The sequence below is a fragment of the Rana temporaria genome, chromosome 9, assembly GCF_905171775.1.
Source record: "Rana temporaria chromosome 9, aRanTem1.1, whole genome shotgun sequence".
Lineage (NCBI taxonomy): Eukaryota > Metazoa > Chordata > Amphibia > Anura > Ranidae > Rana > Rana temporaria.
In genome coordinates this window covers 167,120,622-167,141,006 of record NC_053497.1, presented here as the reverse complement: position 1 = coordinate 167,141,006, position 20,385 = coordinate 167,120,622, and positions in this window count along the sequence as shown.

The window sequence follows — 20,385 nt, the reverse complement described above, 5'->3', positions numbered from 1 at the left end:
TTTGACATATTTTTGGGACCATTGGGATTTTTATAGTGCTATAAAAATGCATTGATTACTATAAAAATGGCACTGGCAGGGAAGGGGTTAACACTAGGGGCGAGGAAGGAGTTAAGTATGTTTCCTGGGTGTGTTCTAACTGAAGGTGGGGTGGGACTGACTGGGGGAAATGACTCATCGCTGTTCATACATTTTATGAACAGACAATCAGGCATTTCTCCCCTGACAGGACCGGGAGCTGTGTGTTTACACACACAGCTCCCGGTTCTCGCTCTGTAACGAGCGATCGCTGGTGCCCGGCGGTGATCGCGCCCGCGGGGCACATGAGTCGGGACCGGGGGTGAGCGGGGGGTGCACGCGCCCCTATTGGCTGATTCACGAGATGACGTATAGCTATGTGATCTTGCGCAGCCGAGCCGACCTGCCGCCGTAAAACTGCGGCGGCTGGTTGGCAAGCGGCAACCTATTTAGAAAATAAAAAACAAACCTTTACAACCTCTTTACATTTTTGCCCATTCTTCTTTGCAAAATAGCTCAAGCTCTGTCAGATTGGATGGAGAGCGTCTGTGAACAGATTCCATTACCATTCCATTGTAGCTCTGGCTGTATGTTTAGGGTCGTTGTCCTGCTGGAAGGTGAAACCCCCCCCCCCCCCCGGTCTCAAGTCTTTTACAGACCCTAACAGGTTTTCTTCTAAGATTGTCCTGTATTTGGCTCCATCCATCTTCCCATCAACTCTGAGAAGCTTCCCTGTCCCTGCTGAAGAAAAGCATCACCACAACATGATGCTGCCACCACCATGTTTCACAGTGGGGATGGTGTGTTCAGGATGATGTGCAGTGTTAGTTTTCCACCACACATCACATTTTACTTTTAGGCCAAAAAGTTCAATGCTGGTTTCATCTGACCAGAGAACCTTCTTCTACATGTTTTCAGTGTCCCCCACATGGCTTCTCCCAAACTGAAAATGGGACTTCTTATGACTTTCTTTCAACAATAGCTTTCTTCTTGCCACTCTTCCATAAAAGGTTTGTGGAGAGCATGACTAATGCCACATACACACAATTGGGAATTCCGACAAGAAAAGTCTGATGTGAGCTTTTGGTCGGAAATTCCAACCGTGTGTAGGCTCCACTGGAATTTTTCTGTCGGAATTTTTGCCAAGATTTTTAAAGACTGGTGCCCCCATCAAACACTGGTGCCCCCATCAAAGACTGGTGCCCCCATCACAGACTGATGCCCCCATCACAGACTGGTTCCCCCATCACAGACTGACCCCCCCATCACAGACTGACCCCCCCATCACAGACTGACCCCCCTATCACAGACTGACCCCCCATCACAGACTGACCCCCATCACAGACTGGTGCCCCATCACAGACTGATCCCCCATCACACTGGTGCCCCCATCATAGACTGACCCCCCATCACACTGGTTCCCCCATCACAGACTGACCCCCCATCACACTGGTGCCCCCATCATAGACTGACCCCACATCACACTGGTGCCCCCATCACAGACTGACCCCCCATCACACTGGTGCCCCCATCATAGACTGACCCCACATCACACTGGTGCCCCCATCACAGACTGACCCCCCATCACACTGGTGCCCCATCACAGACTGACCCCCATCACACTGGTGCCCCATCACAGACTGACCCCCCATCACACTGGTGCCCCCATCACAGACTGACCCCCCATCACACTGGTGCCCCTATCATAGACTGACCCCACATCACAGAATGACCCCCCCCCTCACAGACTTGTCCCCCCATCACAGACCCCCCTTGATAGTAGACTCCTGTCCCCATAACAGCACAGCACTCCCCTTCCCCACAGAGCATTACCTTATTCAAGTTCACACACAATGAGAAGCACGGCAGCCCTGGACAACGGGCGGGAATTTTCATGTTAAAAGTGAGTGATTGATTGCTGGGACCGCCCCGCTGCGTAGCAGCCAATCACCCACTTCTTAACTTAAACAGTCCGGTGCTTTGTCCAGAGCGGCCGAGGCTCTCATCTTGTGTGAATAAGACAGGCAGGGGATGGGGCCCCCACCCCCTGCCTGTCTTATTCACACAAGATGAGACGTGGGGGCAGTGCTGTGATCTTACCGAACGGACAGATTTGTGTGCGGCGCGCCTGCAATCTCAATGCAGCTTGTGAACATAGCAGCAGGCAGACAGACAAGCCAGCTTGGGGGCCCCATTCTAGCTCAGGGCCCCAAGCAATTGCTTGGTTTGCTTGTCCTGTTGCGACGGGCCTGCCCCAGATGACCCCAAACACACTACAAAGCAACATTTGAGTGGTTTAAGGAGAAACATTTAATTGTGTTGGAATGGCCTAGTCAAAGCCCAGACCTCAATCCGATAGAAAATCTGTGGTCAGACTTAAAGATTTCTGTTCACAAGCACAAACCATCCAACTTGAAGGAGCTGGAGCAGTTTTGCAAGGAGGAATGGGCAAAACTCCCAGTGGTAAGATGTGGCAAGTTCATAGAGACTTATCCAAAGTGACTTGGAGCTGTGATAGCCGCAAAAGGTGGCTCTACAAAGTATTGACTTCAGGGGGTGAGTAGTTATGCACAGTGGGCTGGATTCAAGAAGCAATTGCCCCTGTGTAACCATAAGTTACACAGGCGCAATTGCTTACTTGCCCGCGGCGTAACGAATGCTCCTGATTCAGGAACCTTGTTACGCCGACTGCAGCCTAAGATATGCGCGGCATAAGGCTCTTATGCCCGCATATCTTAGGCTGCATTCTTGCGATGGCCGCTAGGTGGCGTTCCCGTTGTGCTCAGCGTATAGTATGCAAATTGCATACTAACACCGATTCACAACGTTGCGCGAGCCCTGCGTACGCAATTTACGTCATTTCCGTACGATCCCTGCGTACGCAATTTACGTCATTTGCCGCAATGCACGTCGGGAAAGTTTCCCGACGGAGCATGCGCTCTACGCTCGGCACGGGAACGCGCCTAATTTAAATGATTCCCGCCCCCTACGGGATCATTTAAATTGCGCGCGCTTACGCCGGGCATTTTGCCGGCGCGCCCACGCAATTTACGGAGCTACTGCTCCGTGAATCAAGGGCAACGCAGTAAATTTGCGGGGGCGCAGGGTAAAAAAAGCGCAATTCTACCTGAATCCAGCCCATTGAATTTTTCTGTTATTTTGTCCTATTTGTTGTTTGCTTCACAATAATAAAAAAAAATCTTCAAAGTTGTGGGCATGTTCTGTAAATTAAATGACGCAAATCCTCAAACAATCCATGTTAATTCCAGGTTGTGAGGCAACAAAACACGAAAGATGCCAAAGGGGGTGAATACTTTTGCAAGGCACTGTATCTCCCACAGTACACAGAACATGGAAATGCAATTATTTTAGTAAATATAAACTGCTAAATACCTTTTCTCATCAGCATTCTATAGCAGTCTTATTATATAGCATTATATATCAGTGTCCAGCACTGGCTAAAGCTTGTAGGAGGAGTTTTCATTCTCCTCTGATTGTCCTATGAGGCTGCATGACTCCCGACCCTCTGTCTGCACATTGCTGATTGGCCCAGCCCACTGATTCCATGGGGTTATATACATATATGTATATACATATTTTTTATTTACACCCAGATTTTCACGATCAACCATCCCCTTGTCCGCCGCGGGGGGAACCCGGTCTCCGCGCATTATCTATTGACCCATCGGGTAAGCGATTATCAATGTTTTTTATTATTTGCACATTGTATTGCTGATGTTTGTTACATGCTCTTATTGCATTATTCTATAGATTGGCTGTCCTGACGAAGCGGCAACCCCGCGAAACTAGTCGACGTTGACCAATCATTGAATTGTACAATTGTTTGTTTTGCAATTTTATATATCAATAAACTTTTTATACTATTATGTTTTATGCATTTTCATCAGTACCGAGATAATCCCCCCCCAAACCACTGAGTGGGCAGCTTCAGGTCTAGTTTCAGCTACTATTCCTTCGCCCCCACTCTCCCTTATTCTCTACATTGCTGATTGGCCCTGTGCTGATCACATGCACTCTCCCCAAAAAAAAAACCTCTCTAGCCGTACACACCAAACTGAGCATGTGCAGAGTTCCCAAAATGCTCTCTTCTATCAGTAGATGGATTGGGGACATTAAAAGAATGGGAGGATCAGAGAAGACAGTATCAACCAGCCTTTTTACACAATACAGAGGATTAATCCCTTAGGTTCCACAGTGAGTATAACAAGCATGCTTTACTGCATATACAGACTGGCCCAGATTCAAGAAGCAATTGCGCCTCTGTAACCATAGGTTACACAGCGCAATTGCTTACTTGCCCCGGCGTTACGAATGCTCCTGATTCAGGAACCTTGTTACGCCGACTGCAGCCTAAGATATGCGCGGCATAAGGCTCTTATGCCCGCATATCTTAGGATGCATTATAGCGATGCCCGCTAGGTGGCGTTCCCGTTGTGCTCAGTGTATAGTATGCAAATTGCATACTAACACCGATTTACAACGTTGCGCGAGCCCTGCGTACGCAATTTACGTAGTTTGCGTACGTCGGGTTTCGCGTAAGGTTGCACATCCTAAAAGCAGGGGCAGCCAATGCTAAAGTATACCCGTCGTTCCCGCGTCGCGAAATTTGAAATCTACGTCGTTTGCCTAAGTGATTCGTGAATGGCGCTGGACGCCATTCACGTTCACTTTGAAGCAAATGACGTCCTTGCGACGTCATTTGCTGCACTGCACGTCGGGAAAGTTTTTCCGACGGAGCATGCACTCTACGCTCGGCGCGGGAGCGCGCCTAATTTAAATGATTCCCGCCCCCTACGGGATCATTTACATTAGGCGCCCTTACGCAGGGCAAGTTTACACAGCACACACGCAATTTACGGAGCTACTGCTCCGTCAATTGCGGGTAGCGCAGGAAATTTGCGGGGGCGCAGGGCAAAAACGCTGCCCTGCGCCTCCGTAACTAAGGGGCAAATCTACCTGAATCCGGGCCACTGACTTTAATGTTGTGGGTTTAGTAACACTTTAACATACTTCCATATTATGGCAAAAGCTCCTGGGGGCCCCAGAATTCCCAAGCAGGTTATTTCTGCTTTAAAGTAACTGGATGTGAAGTTTTAAATGTTTTTCATCCCTCCAACCTTCCACATTTCATCGCATTTGTCTGGACTCGGCTGTGAAAGTACATGGACCATCTCTAATTACAGAAGTGAAACAAAAGTATTTCTGCTTCTTAGGAAAATATTGCAAGACCTTAATAAATATTTTTAGATTTTGTTTTTCTAACCATTTCCTTTTGTTTGTAACAGATGTGAAAGTTTTCATTTTGATGTTAGCAATACCTAGCAATCGTTCATTAACGAGGTACCGAGCTCTACAAGGCATTTGTAGCATTGTCAATTAACCACTTAAAGCGGGAGTTCACCGAAAAAAATTTTTTAACCTTAGATTGAGGCTCGTTTTGTGAAGGGGAATCGGGTGTTTTTTTTAAATCAAAGCTGTACTTACCTTTTTAGAGAGCGATCTTCTCCGCCGCTTCCGGGTATGGGCTGCGGGACTGGGCGTTCCTATTTGATTGACAGGCTTCCGACGGTCGCATCCATCGCGTCACGAATAGCCGAAAGAAGCTGAACGACGGTGCGGCTCTATACGGCGCCTGCACACCGACGTTCGGCTACTTTCGGAAAATCGTGACGTGCTGTATGTGACCGTCGGAAGGCTGTCAATCAAATAGGAACGCCCAGTCCCGAAGACCATACCCGGAAGCGGCGGAGAAGATCGCTCTCTAAAACGGTAAGTACGGCATTGATTTAAAAAAAAAAAAAACCCCGATTCCCCTTCACAAAACGAGCCTCAATCTAATGTTAAAAATTTACTTTTCGGGTGAACCTCCACTTTAAGACCCGGACCTTCAGGCAGCTAAAGGACCTGGCCAGTTTTTGCGATTCGGCGCTGCGTCTCTTTAACAGACAATTGCGCGGTCGTACGACGTGGCTCCCAAACAAAATTGGTGTCCTTTTTTTCCCACAAATAGAGCTTTCTTTTGGTGGTATTTGATCACCTCTGCGGTTTTTATTTTTTTCGCTATAAACAAAAATAGAGCGCCAATTTTGAAAAAAAAATCAATATTTTTAACTTTTTGCTATAATAAATGTCCCCCAAAAATATCGAAAAAAATATTTTTTTTCCTCAGTTTAGGCCGATACGTATTCTTCTACCTATTTTGGTAAAAAAATCGCAATAAGCGTTTATCGATTGGTTTGCGTAAAATTTAGGGCGTTTACAAAATAGGGCATAGATTGCATTTTTATAAAAAAAACATTTTTACTACTAATGGCGGCCATCAGCGATTTTTTTCGTGACTGCGACATTATGGCGGACACTTCGGACAATTTTGTCATTTTCACAGCAAAAAATGCATTAAAAATGCACTGATTACTGTGAAAATGACAATTGCAGTTTGGGAGTTAACCACAAGGGGGCGCTGAAGGGGTTATGTGTGACCTCATCTGAGTTTCTAACTGTAGGGGGGTGTGGCTGTAGGTGTGACGTCATTGATTGTGTTTCCCTATAAAAGGGAACACACGATCAATGATGGTGTAGTGTCACAGTCTGCTGCCTATCGTAGAATGCTGCGGAAGTCACGTGGCGGCCAACTGCGCATGCGATATGCGTTTCAAACGCAAGTGCGATGCGTTCCAATAGATTTACGACAGTACACACCAGCAAACCCAGCATTCAGGGCGACGTGGATTTAGAGGAAAGTGGCCAGTCGGCTTCACGTCCTCGCTGCGCTCGGACGGCTCGTTCCGCTCGCTCGGCCTCCTGGCTCTTTTTTTAACATCCTCCAATCCACGGGGATGTTAAGGAAAGAGCCTGGATGCCGACCGAGGTTTCACTGGTGTGCACTGTCGTGAATCAATTGGAACGCATTGCACTTGCGTTTGGAACGCATCGCGCATGCGCAGTTGGCCGCCACGTGACTTCCGCAGCATTCTACGATAGGCAGCAGAATGTGATAATACAACGGCGCCACAGTAAAGAACAGGGAAGCCGTGTTTACACACAGCTCTCCCCGTTCTTCAGCTTCGTGGCCACGGTCACGGAGCTTCAGACCGGGTCCCGTGCACGTGCTGGCGGCGCGAGCGACCCCACGGCTGGGCTTAAAGAGCAACGTACAGGTACGTGGATGTGCCCAGCCGTGCCATTCTGCAGACGTATATCGGCGTGAAGGGGTCCTTAAGTGGTTAAATGCTAAAAATGTATTCTGTTCTGCAACTGACATATTTTTTTAAGAGAAACTTAAAAGCAGAACTTCAACTTTTTTTTTCAAGTTTAGGGAACAGCGGAGAAGAGTTAAAACCCCTGTCTGGTTTTAACTGCTATCTCCTCCTATTGGGGTGAAAGCAATTTGAAATGGTTATTAGATTGTAAGCTCTTCTGAGCAGGGCCCCCTTAATCCTCTTGTATTTTATCTTATTATAACTGTATTGTTTCCCTTTTATATTGTAAAGTGCTGCATAAACTGTTGGCGCTATATTAATCATGTACATTAATAATAATGGTCACCATCAGTGGCGGCTGGTGGTATTTTTTGGGGGGGAAAACAATCCAACCGCTACCACCCCCCTGGTCAGTCGGGTCATCCAACCCTATACCACATCTAGGTCGCGGGCAGCCAGCGCTTTCTCCGGGCAGTGGGCGGCGTCTCCTCCTCTTGGTGCTTCACGGGCGGCTTCCCCTGCATCTCCTCCTCGGCAGACAATATTATTGTTTCTCCTCCCGACCAATTGGGTGGGGGGTCTCAGGACCCTCTTCCTGATTGGCCAGGAGGAGAATCAGGAAGACAATAGTGAATATTAATTTGCTATTGTCACACAAGTGGGTGTGATTGGAGCGCAGTGCTCTGCGCCCCAAGTCCACCCTTTTTTTAAGCCTATTAGATCCTCTGGCTCAAACCACGTGCTTCAAAAAAATAAAAACCCCATTGGAATCCATGCGTCTGGCGCCCCACATGTAGATTAGGGGGCCGGACACATGGATTAGGGGGCATGCATTTCGGGCTACCACTAGTCATCATTAGTACTGAAGAGAACACGGAGGTAATTCCAAGGGGCATTAGTTATGATGATGGCTTGCAAGGTAACCCTTTCCCTAGTTCCACTCACTTCTTGTTGTGTCTCTAAAACAGAAAGTAAAGGAGAATCTCCAAATTGGGACAAAACCCAAGTAAAAACTTGACTGAGGACCTATCCTTTTCAGTATGTAACTAAAACTTCAAAATACTTTGGGGTTGATTTACTAAAGGCAAATAGACTGTGCACTTTGCAAAGACCCAGTTGCAGTTGCTCCAGAGCTTAGTGAATGAGGTAAAGATTCACTGTGCAAAGACCCAATCTCGTGCAAGGAAAATAAAAAAACAGCATTTTTGATTGGATGATGGAAGTCGGTAGAGCTTCTAGTCATTTACTAAGCTCTGGAGCAACTGTCTTTAGTAAATCAATCCCGTTGACTGTAGTTCTACTCAGTTTTGGCGAAAGGAGTAAAACTATTAGACCCCTTTCACATTGAGGAGTTTTTCAGGCGGTACAGCGCTAAAAATAGCGCTGGTATACCGCCTGAAAAACTCCTGCCCAGCTACCTCAATGTGAAAGCTGGAGGGCTTTCACACTGAGGCGATGCGCTGGCGGGAGAGAAAAAAATCTCCTGTCAGCAGCATCTTTGAAGCGGTGAGAGGAGCGGCATGTATACCGCACCTTCACCGATCCTTCCCATTGAAAACAATGGGAAACCGTGGCAATACCGCCCGCAATGCTCCTGAAGCCCCCACTCCCCTCCCAAAAAAATGGCATGCCAAATGTGGCATGTAAGGGGGCAAGGAGTGGATTAAGCGGAAGTTCCATTTTTAGGTGGAACTCCGCTTTAAGTGCTCTAGGAAGATGATTGATGCTCCCTGTCAGTGTGTAACTGCCTGCCTGTATGGGGTATGAGCAGACAGCTTACACTGACAGTCTGCAAGAGCCCTGCATTGCACCCACGATCTTCTGAGCACGGGTGCAATGCTTTGCAGACTCCTAGTAAAAAAAAAATATATATATGCCAATAAAAAAATTCAAAAAGTTGTGCGTTTATTTTATTTCTTTTAAAGGTGAACTTATCCTTTAAAAATGTATACTATAAATATAAGAATCCTATTATTGAGATTATTATTATTAAGCTCAATACAGTGGAACCTCGGATTGCGAGTAATGCGGTTAACGAGCGTTTCGCAATACGAGCGCTGTAATTTGAAAAATCCTGACTCGGTTTGCGAGTGTTGTCTCGCAACACAAGCAGGATTAAAGCCAAAGCAGTGTGCAGCACCGCGTTTGGCCTGGGGGGGCGCAGGAGCCGAGTAGAGCGGAGCTGATCTGAACCATTCAGAGATGTTCGGAAATGCTTGGAAAACGTTGAAAATACTCCATTCCCGAGCCTTTCTGAGGTTTTCCTGAGTTCAGCCAATCTGTCCTCTGGCCTTTCCGGGTGTTTCCAAGGCTCTCCGGCGCCCCCCGTACCTCTGGCCACATGCAGTATTGCATGTCCGTAAAGTACATCCAGAATTTTTTTTTGTTTGTTTTCATTGAAGTCTATGGGGAAACTCGCTTTGATATGCGAGTACTTTGGATTGCAAGCATTCTCCTGGAATGGATTATGCTCATAATCCGAGGTTCCACTGTAATAGGATTTTTATATTTACCATACATTTTCTTTTCGTGGAGTTCTTTGAGAGATACAAGACATCTTAATTTTCAGGTTATAGTGTGGCCTACAGGAGGATTGGACACTGGCAAACAAAAACGTGTCTGTGGGCCAGACCAGGAAAACCCTTCCTAATATCAGCATGCCTCCGTTTTTTTTTGCAAAGCAGTTCTGAAAGCAAGATCATAAGCATCACACATCGCCACTGTGCCCATCAAACACAGCCACTGTGCCCATCAAACGCAGCCACTGTGCTCATCAAACACAGCCACTGTGCCCATCAAACGCAGCCACTGTGCCCATCAAACGCAGCCACTGTGCCCATCAAACGCAGCCACTGTGCCCATCACACGCAGCCACTGTGCCCATCACACGCAGCCACTGTGCCCATCACACGCAGCCACTGTGCCCATCAAACGCAGCCACTGTGCCCATCAAACGCAGCCACTGTGCCCATCACATGCAGCCACTGTGCCCATCACACGCAGCCACTGTGCCCATCAAACGCAGCCACTGTGCCATCACATGCAGCCGCTGTGCCCATCAAACGCAGCCGCTGTGCCCATCAAACGCAGCCACTGTGCCATCACATGCAGCCACTGTGCCCATCAAACGCAGCCACTTTGCCCATCAAACGCAGCCACTGTGCCATCACACGTCGCCACTGTGCCCATCAAACGCAGCCACTGTAACCAATTATATACTATTTGTGTCCAATTTTTAAATAAAAGTTTGGATTTTATTATATTGACTTGGAGCTTTTTAATTCTGGTTATTTTAAATCAATGAAGCTAATTAAAATGTCTCATGTAATACATACAATTATTGAAAAAAAATTGAAATAGGGGGAAAAAAGAAAAGTCATTTTCGGTTTTGGTTTCGGACTGAATTTTTTTTTTATTTCGGTTTCGTTTCGGTTCTGAAATTTCCATTTTGGTGCATCCCTAATTGTAACACAGGAAGGTTGTAGGTGAGAAACACCAGTTTGTAGCCCTGAGAAACCACTTCTTAACCGGTTAACGCCCGCCGCATGTACATGTACGTCCACAGAATGGCACGTACAGGCATATGGGCGTACATATACGTCCCCGCCTTTCCGCGGGTTGGGTGCGATCGGGACCCCCCCCCCCCCTGGTACATGTGGCGGTCGGAAACCCGCGGGGGGGGCGATCCGGGACGAGGGCGAGGACGGGACGAATAGCCGCCCCCCTCGCGATCGCTCCCCGGAGCTGATGAACGGGGAGAGCCCTATGTAAACACGGCTTCCCCGTGCTTCACTGTGGCGGCTGCATCGATCGTGTGATCCCTTTTATAGGGAGACTCGATCGATGACATCAGACCTATAGCCACACCCCCCTACAGTTGTAAACACACACTAGGTGAACCCTAACTCCTACAGCGCCCCCTGTGGTTAACTCCCAAACTGCAACTGTCATTTTCACAATAAACAATGCAATTTAAATGCATTTTTTGCTGTGACAATGACAATGGTCCCAAAAATGTGTCAAAATTGTCCGAAGTGTCCGCCATAATGTCGCAGTCACGAAAAAAATCGCTGATCGCCGCCATTAGTAGTAAAGAAAATAAAAAATTATAAAAATGCAATAAAACTATCCCCTATTTTGTAAACGCTATAAATTTTGCGCAAACCAATCGATAAACGCTTATTGCGATTTTTTTACCAAAAATAGGTAGAAGAATACGTATCGGCCTAAACTGAGGGAAAAAAAATGTATATATGTTTTTGGGGGATATTTAATATAGCACAAAGTTAAAAATATTGCATTTTTTTTCAAAATTGTCGCTCTATTTTTGTTTATAGCGCAAAAACTAAAAACCGCAGAGGTGATCAAATACCACCAAAAGAAAGCTCTATTTGTGGGGGAAAAAGGACGTCAATTTTTGCACGACCGCGCAATTGTCTGTTAAAGCGACGCAGTGCCGAATCGCAAAACCTGGCCTGGGCATTTAGCTGCCTAATGGTCCGGGGCTTAAGTGGTTAACCGCGTTACTCGCAATCCGAGGATCCACTGTACATGGTTGATTGTAAGCATTTAGAGGAAGCAAACAGGTTGCCAGAATATTTCCAATCTCCAAGGAGAAATAATTGGGAGAAATCTTTGTGACCTTGGGAGTTTTAACCAGTTCCCGACCACCGCATGTACATATACGTCCACAATATGGCACGTACAGGCACATGGGCGTATAGGTACGTCCTCGCCTATTAGCGGGTGGGGGGTCCGATCGGGACCCCCCCCCGCTACATGCGGAGGTCGGGTCCGCTCGGGGAGCGATCCGGGACCACGGTGCGGCTATTTGTTTATAGCCGCTCCGTCGCGATCGCTCCCCGGAGCTGAAGAACGAGGAGAGCCGTGTGTAAACACGGCTTCCCCGTCCTTCACTATGGCGGCGCATCGATCGCGTCATTCCCTTTATAGGGAAGACACGATCGATTACGTCATTCCTACAGCCACACCCCCAAACAGTTGTAAACACATACTAGGTGCACCCTAACTCCTACAGCGCCACCTGTGGTTAACTCCCAAACTGCAACTGTCATTTTCACAATAAAGAATGCAATTTAAATGCATTTTTTGCTGTGAAAATGACAATGGTCCCAAAAATGTGTCAAAATTGTCCGAAGTGTCCGCCATAATGTCGCAGTCACGAAAAAAATTGCTGATCGCCGCCATTAGTAGTAAAAAAAAAATAAAAAATAAAAATGCAATAAAACTATCCCCTATTTTGTAAACACTATAAATTTTGCGCAAACCAATCGATAAACGCTTATTGCGATTTTTTTTACTAAAAATAGGTAGAAGAATACGTATCGGCCTAAACTGAGGAAAAAAAATGTTTTTATATATGTTTTTGGGGGATATTTATTACAGCAAAAAGTAAAAAATATTGCTTTTTTTTCAAAATTGTCGCTCTATTTTTGTTTATAGCGCAAAAACTAAAAACCGCAGATGTGATCAAATACCACCAAAAGAAAGCTCTATTTGTGGGGAAAAAAGGACGCCAATTTTGTTTGGGAGCCACGTCGCACGACCGCGCAATTGTCTGTTAAAGCGACGCAGTCCCGAACTGTAAAAACACCATGGGTCTTTAGGCTGCATATTGGTCCGGGGCTTAAGTGGTTAAATGACCCAAAGCTGGAGACAGTCTGCTTTAATTTGTGGGTAATAGCAGTAGACTTCAACTCCTCAGGGGCAAACTCATCAGTCAAGGACTGAAATGATTCAGGAAAGACAGATTCTCTGGGCCAGATTCTTAGAGGAGATACGACGGCGTATCTCCAGATACGCCGTCGTATCTCTGCGTCCGGCCGGTCGTATCTATGCGCCTGATTCTTAGAATCAGTTACGCATAGATATCTATTGGATCCAACAGGCGTAAGTCTCTTACGCCATCGGATCGTAACGGCATTTTTACGCTGACTGCTAGGGGCGTATATGCTGATTTACGTGTCGAAACATGTAAATCAGCTAGATATGCAAATTCACGAACGTACGCCCGACCGACGCAGTACAGTTACGCCGTTTACATTAGGCTTTTCGCGGCGTATAGTTACCCCTGCTATATGGTGGCGTAAGTGCAGCGTACCAATGTTAAGTATGGCCGCCGTTCCCGCGTCGAAATTTGAAAAAGTTACGTCGTTTGCGTAAGTCGTCCGTGAATGGGGCTGGACGTCGAAACCAATGACGTCCTTGCGGCGTACTTTGGAGCAATGCACACTGGGAAATTCCACAGACGGCGCATTCGCCGTTCGGGAAAAAGGTCAATCACATCGGGTCAAGCCTGTTTTACATAACACACGCCCACCTCTTGACAATTTGAATTAGGCGGGCTTACGCCGGCCTATTTACGCTACGCCGCCGCAACTTTTTTTTGAGAATACGGCACTTGCCTGTAAAAGTTGCGGAGGTGTAACGTAAATAGGATACGTTACGCCCGCACAAAGTTACGCGATTCTATGTGAATCTAGCCCTCTGTGTCTCAAAGCTTGGAACCTGCTAAGGCCACAGGAAAATCATATATATAATCTACGAAATAGGGCAAGGGAGTGGTGTGCTTGTGGCCTCTGAGATCAGAGTCAGTAAATAACTGTGTAATCTGGGTCATAAAATGTTGCATGACTACAGTAAAAGTCTCAGCCAAGAAAGGAGACGGCCCAGACACACTTGATAGAGCCAAGGAGGATTGCAGATATGGAACAAACTCTTACGATCAGTGGATAACATGATTTCAGGTTGCAGACGATGGCACCCGCAGAAGTCATGCAGCCCCAGAACCATTAGTAGAATATGAGCTGGTGGGACCTTGTACAGCGTGATTGTTCCCCTGTGCCAAAAAGCAGACAAGGCGGCACTGATAAGCACTGATAAAGGTGGCATTGATGTGTGCTGATGGGGCTGCACTGATGTCTACTGATAGGCGGCACTTTGTAGGACCAATATATATGACAGAAGCAAGTAATCAGCTTTTTTTCTCCTGTCCAGTTTTGGCAAGGTTGATTTCACCATTCTTCCAGTGAGATCCTGGGAATGTCAAGGATTTCAAAGAAGCTATTTTCCTCATCAACAAGGGGACAAGGTGCTTTGCCAGGTGCTCCCCATGTTAAGAGCATGTGGCCTGTGGCCTGCCAGGTTGCATGCCCCTATAAGGGTCTAGTGTGAATCTTGGAGCAACCACACACTTTTTTTTCTTGTTTTGATTTGCATGTGTAGCGGGGGCAATTTTTGCTATTAAGAATGCTCAGATCTGAAGTGGTAGAATTGATAGTCTTATAATGTAAATAAGCGTCTGATGCCATCTACTGGCGAAGAAATGGAACGGCGTGTTCAAGGTTTGTTTTTTTCAGAACATCCAGAAGGGATATGAATAATTACCCAGGAACACTCAGGGCTGCAAGGCATGCTGGGAAGATATAAAAGACCTTGTGTGGCCATTTTTAGCTCTCTCGGCCTCGGGACCCACATCCTGGAGGAACCCTTTCACAGTGTGTTTGGTGGAGTTCTGGCCTACCTCGTGCGGAAGCAAGCCATCGGTATCCAGGCAAGTGTTGGAGGGTTCCCGATCGTCTCTGAAAGTGGGAACTGGACAACCAGACGAGTGCAGAGACCAGGTGGAGGCCGTGTGTGGTGAGAGCATCCAGTCATCTGGGCCTCGTGTGGTGAGAGGGCTCGGGCCCAAAGCTTTGTACTGTTTACACACACACACACACTTAGACTGCCGGGGAGTGCTGCTGGGACCGTTAGTTCCACGCTGCCAGTGTGTTTCCCTAAGCCACATGTGCCAGGACCTGAAAGCCTTAATCAACTGCTTGATGGCCGGCCATTGAATATTGTGTATTAACCAGGAAAGAGTGCGCAGTCACCCTCCACGTTTAATCCGCAGTCCCTGTTTGCATCAAACTACTATTAAAATACCTGTGGATTACAAATTGAGTTCACATTGCTAGCGAAGAAAGAAGATCAAGGACTAATACTACTACATTTTATTGGCAAGGCCTTGCAGCGCTGTTACTGTTAGACAGATACTGTCATAGGGAAGTTACTGAGTGATTACCCGTTACGGTTGTGTTTTATTCTGTTGGGTGTTGCGTGGCGCATACTGTGTGGTTGTGTACTGGAAGTGGGAAGGCGCGCAGCTTGAAGTAAGGCCTGCGCGCTAGTCCCACTTGGAGACACCAAAATACCTGCGGCCGTAGGGGGGGTGTAAAGAAATTGTTGCGCACAGCCTTTCGCAATACTGAATGTGCACCACTTATGTTCCGATTGTGTATTACAACAACTGTTTTAGTAAAGTCAATGATTATTTAAGTTTAACTTGTGTCTAAACGGTTCCTTTGTCGCTCATAAACTATTGTGTCAGTTTGCACCACAGCTGTGACCAGGGGAGTGAGACCTAGAATACTGGGGGGGGTAATAAAGCAGAGTGCAGGCCCAAAACAATTAGCCGCTCCTTCGGGGGTAAGCGCTACACGTGGGGGCTCGTCCGGGATCCTGTACCTCTGCAAATAAAACCCATCCCTGGTATCAGCATGGATCCTATTACAGTGGCTCGGTGGTGTGGAACTGAAGGCGCCCGTTCCGAAGCGAGCGTAGCCATCGCCCTCCCGGGAGAAACCTGGGATAGTGAGCAGATCAAAAAGATTGTGAAGGCACTGTCCCCAAATAGAAAGGCCTGGGTGATCGCCATCAGACCAGACTGTGAAACCTCCCACACCTATGCCCTATTGGAGTGGAGGACGGAAGTTCCGGAGAACTTCAGGGGTCCGAGTGTACAGCTAGCTGGAGGAACCAAGTTATACCTGACACATCCAGAAGGGTCTGGTCAGAGCACTGCCAACTCTAGCCTTGTAAAGCCAACGGCGCTGGGATTTGATCAGAAAACAACCCCAGCCCATACCAGTTCAAGACCCCCTCAAGGGAAGGTAAAACCTGTATATGGAAAGTACAGGGGAGGTTCTCAGTCAGAGCAGCAGCTATCTGACCTGAAACGGCAGTGCCGCACCATACAGGAAAGGTTCAAGGAGGCCTCTGGTGTGATCGCAGGACACATTGAAGAGCTAAGTGTCTCGTGCAAAGATTCAAATAACAGTAAGCTAAGCTCGAGGTCTGCCTCAGTTCCCTCGAGACGTACCAAAAATCGCCTACCTGAAGTGACGATCCGGAAGGATTTTAAAATCGAAGGACGGATAGGGGAAAAAGACCAAGGGGGAAGCCTGTCCTATACAAATCTCTTACATCAGGTGGAGCTGGGACTTCAGAAGGGCTATCATGAATCTGAGATCACAGAGGCCGTAGTCAACGCCATTAGCCCGGATCTGAGCATCAGAAGGATGTTGGAGATGAAGAATGGGTTAACTCTGACACAGCTCAGGAGGATATTAAAAAGTTACTATAAGGAGGAAGATGCTGCGGAATTGTATCATCAACTAATAAATATGGCACAAGACACCCAGGAGACCCCGCAGAATTTCCTGTTCAGGGCCATCGCTCTGAAGGATCGCTTGTTGTCCGCCTCCCGAGAAGAAGACTCGGATGGACATCTTGGGCCAGAAGTCATCCAGAAGAAGTTCTTGAGGTCTGTGGCTACAGGACTGAGGAGTGACTATGTTAAATTCCAGTTGCGACAGTACCTGGATGATCCTTCCACCTCAGATGAGGTGCTCATTGAAGAGACCAATGAGGCGGCCCGGATGGAAACAGAGGGAGAGAAGAAGCAAGGGAAAGCTCAGTCCAGTATCACCGCAAGGATCAGATGGCATAACGCTGATGTCTCACAGAGCTCCCCGGAGACTAGTGTTTTGACAGCAACCGCTGATGATATGCCCCGTTCTGAACTAGGAAAGCTATTTCAAGTGCAGAAGGAAATACTGGAGATGATGACTTTGTTGACCGCTAGGCCAGAGGGCCCACAGAGGCAGAAGGCCCCACCGGACCCCGCAGTCACTCAAATTGAGAGACCGGTGAGGTCAAAGACCTGTTTCAACTGTGGAGGAGTGGGACATTACCGCCAAGTGTGTCCAAGCCCGCCGAAGACAGAAGCAAGGGCCCAGAAGCCGGCGGAAAACTCCAGAGGGCCCCAGTGAAGGAGTCAGCTGGGCGCCCGGTCACAATAGTAAACTCCAAACAACCATACGCCGTCCCGGTCCCTAGTGACCCCCGGGGGTCGAAGTTGGAAAAACACCCCCGGAAGAAGGGTGTAAAGGTACGAACCACCAAACAGACTAACCTTGCCACCCCACGTGGATTCCCCCCTGAATTAGTGGGGCCCTCTCCCATTGTCCCTATCCAAGTGGAAGGAATCTATACCAAAGCCCTGCTGGATACTGGAGCTCAAGTAACTCTCCTTTACAGGGACTTCTATGAGAAGCACCTCAGGCACCTGCCTCTCCAGAAGCTGGAGGAACTGGAGATATGGGGTCTAGGAACTCAGAATTTCCCATATGACGGTTTCCTGCCTATTAAGCTCACCTTCGACCCAAGCGTGGCCGGGGAGGCTGAAGTCTTCGATGCTCTGGCAGTAGTATGCCCCCGCCCACCAGGGGCGGACAAGAGTTCCATCATTATTGGGACCAACACCAACCTAGTCCGGAGACTCTTGACACCACTTATGCAGAAGCAGGACACTTCAGCCATAAAAATACACCCCATACTGACCCAGGTGTATCAGAACTTACTGCATGAGCAGAGGGCCCCAGCCGAAGGAGTGGGAAGAGTCTGGCGTTTGGATAGACGAGAAAAGGTGATACAGCCTGGTGAGGTGGTCTGCCTGCGAGCTTCTGTCAAGCTCACTTGGGAACAACCAGGACCTTTCATCGTCCTTGAGACGGACAGAAAACAGGGGAACAACGAGTTGGAGATAGTCCCCGAATTGCTACCAACTAAATTACTGAAGAGAAAAAGAGGGAAAGTCTCCGTCAGCGTCCGGAACACCACAACATCCCCAGTGAAGATGCCGGCTAGAGTGTTGTTAGGGGAAGTGCAGCCAGCAACCCCAGTTCCTCCGTATGAAATGCTGAAAGAACAAGGAGAGGAGATCCCTCTGGGAGAATTCTTCCCAAAAAACACCCCCCTGTCACCCGAATGGATGGAGAGAGCAAAGACCCAGCTACTAAAATGGAGGATGGCTTTCTCAAAAAACGAGTTCGATGTGGGGCTGGCCAAAAGTGCTGAACACAAGATCCGGCTGGAAGAGGACAAACCTTTCCGGGAAAGGGTCAGGCGGATTCCACTGGGAGACCTGGAAGATTTGCGAGAGCAACTGGCTGAGCTGAAGAGAACAGGCATCATCCGGGAGTCTCGGAGCCCCTATGCCTCCCCGATAGTGGTAGTGAGAAAGAAGAATGGGTCGTTACGGCTGTGCATTGACTACAGGACACTGAATCGGAGGACCATTCCCGACCAATACACCACCCCCAGAATAGAAGATGCCTTACAGAGCTTGTCGGGGGCGAAGTGGTTCAGTGTGCTGGACCTGAAGAGTGGGTACTACCAGATTCCCATGCACCCTGAAGATAGGGAGAAGACAGCTTTCATTACCCCGGTGGGGTTTTTTGAATTTAACCGCATGCCACAAGGCTTGTCAGGGGCCCCGGCCACTTTCCAGAGGTTGATGGAGAAGACTGTAGGTGATATGAATTTAATTGAAGTGCTGGTATACCTGGATGATGTGATAGTGTTCGGCAGAACACTGGAAGAGCACGAAGAGCGCCTGGAGAAAGTCTTGAGTAGACTCCATGAAGAGGGCCTGAAGCTTTCGATGGAAAAGTGCAAATTTTACCAGTCATCAGTGAGTTATCTGGGTCACATAGTGTCCGCGGAAGGAGTGGCCACGGACCCGCAGAAGCTGGATGCTGTCACCTCATGGCCCCGGCCAACAAATGTGACTGAACTCAGGTCTTTTCTGGGATTCTGCTCCTACTATCGCAGATTTGTTGAAGGGTTCGCCAAGATAGCTCACCCACTCACTGAACTATTAAAGAACCAAGAGGGGGCTGGGTCGGACCCTGATGGACCTGGGAAGCCTAAGGAGGGTCCCAGGAAGAAGAAAGAGTCGATTGAAGACCAATGGACCACTCAGTGTGAAGAGGCCTTTGTACAGTTGAAGCGGAGCCTCACTACTGCCCCGGTTTTGGCCTACGCAGACCCTGCCAGGCCTTATGAACTGCATGTGGACGCCAGTCGAGATGGACTGGGTGGAGTACTCTACCAGGAGTATGACGGGCACCTACGACCCATTGCCTATGTGAGCCGAAGTTTGACACCCGCTGAAAGGAATTACCCAACTCACAAACTTGAGTTCCTGGCTTTGAAGTGGGCAGTAGTGGACAAACTGAGAGACTACCTATATGGTGCAGAATTTGTGATCAAGACAGATAACAATCCTCTCACCTACCTACTCACCACAGCAAAATTAGATGCTACAGGGCATAGGTGGCTGCCTGCACTCTCTGGATTCACCTTCAGTCTAAAATACCGTCCAGGGGTCGGAAATCGGGACGCTGATGCATTATCCAGAAGGCCCCACTACGATTGGAACTCGCCGGAAGGTTGGACCCAACTTACCCCTGAAGGTGTGAGGGCTCTTTGTGAAGGAGCAGAACAACCAGCGAAGGGTGGAGCCAGGGCTGAGGAGGTAGGAGTGTCCGCTGTGGGAGTGCCTAGGGGCTACTGTAATGTCACTCAAGTGGTGGATGAGGGTTTGCCTAAACTGTCCAGGAAGGACCTCCGAAGAGATCAGCAAGAAGATCCCCTCTGTAGCCTTGTGTCGGAGGCCTTGGAGACTCAACATTCTGATCTACTCCTACAGAGCGCCAAGAAGGAAGCTCGCCTGTTATGCAAGGAGTGGAGTCGGTTACAGCTGAAACAAGGAGTGGTGTACAGGAGGGCCCCCTCTGAAGATCTGGAGGAGAAGTGGCAGTTGTTCCTGCCGGAGAAACATAGGGAAAGAGTTCTGATTGCTCTGCATGACCACCATGGCCACTTGGGATCGGAAAGGACCCTTCAATTAGTGAGAGACAGGTTTTACTGGCCATACATGCGATCTGAAGTGGAGAATTACTGTCGCTCTTGTCTCAGGTGCATACAAAGGAAGTCTTTACCTCAGAGAGCCGCCCCA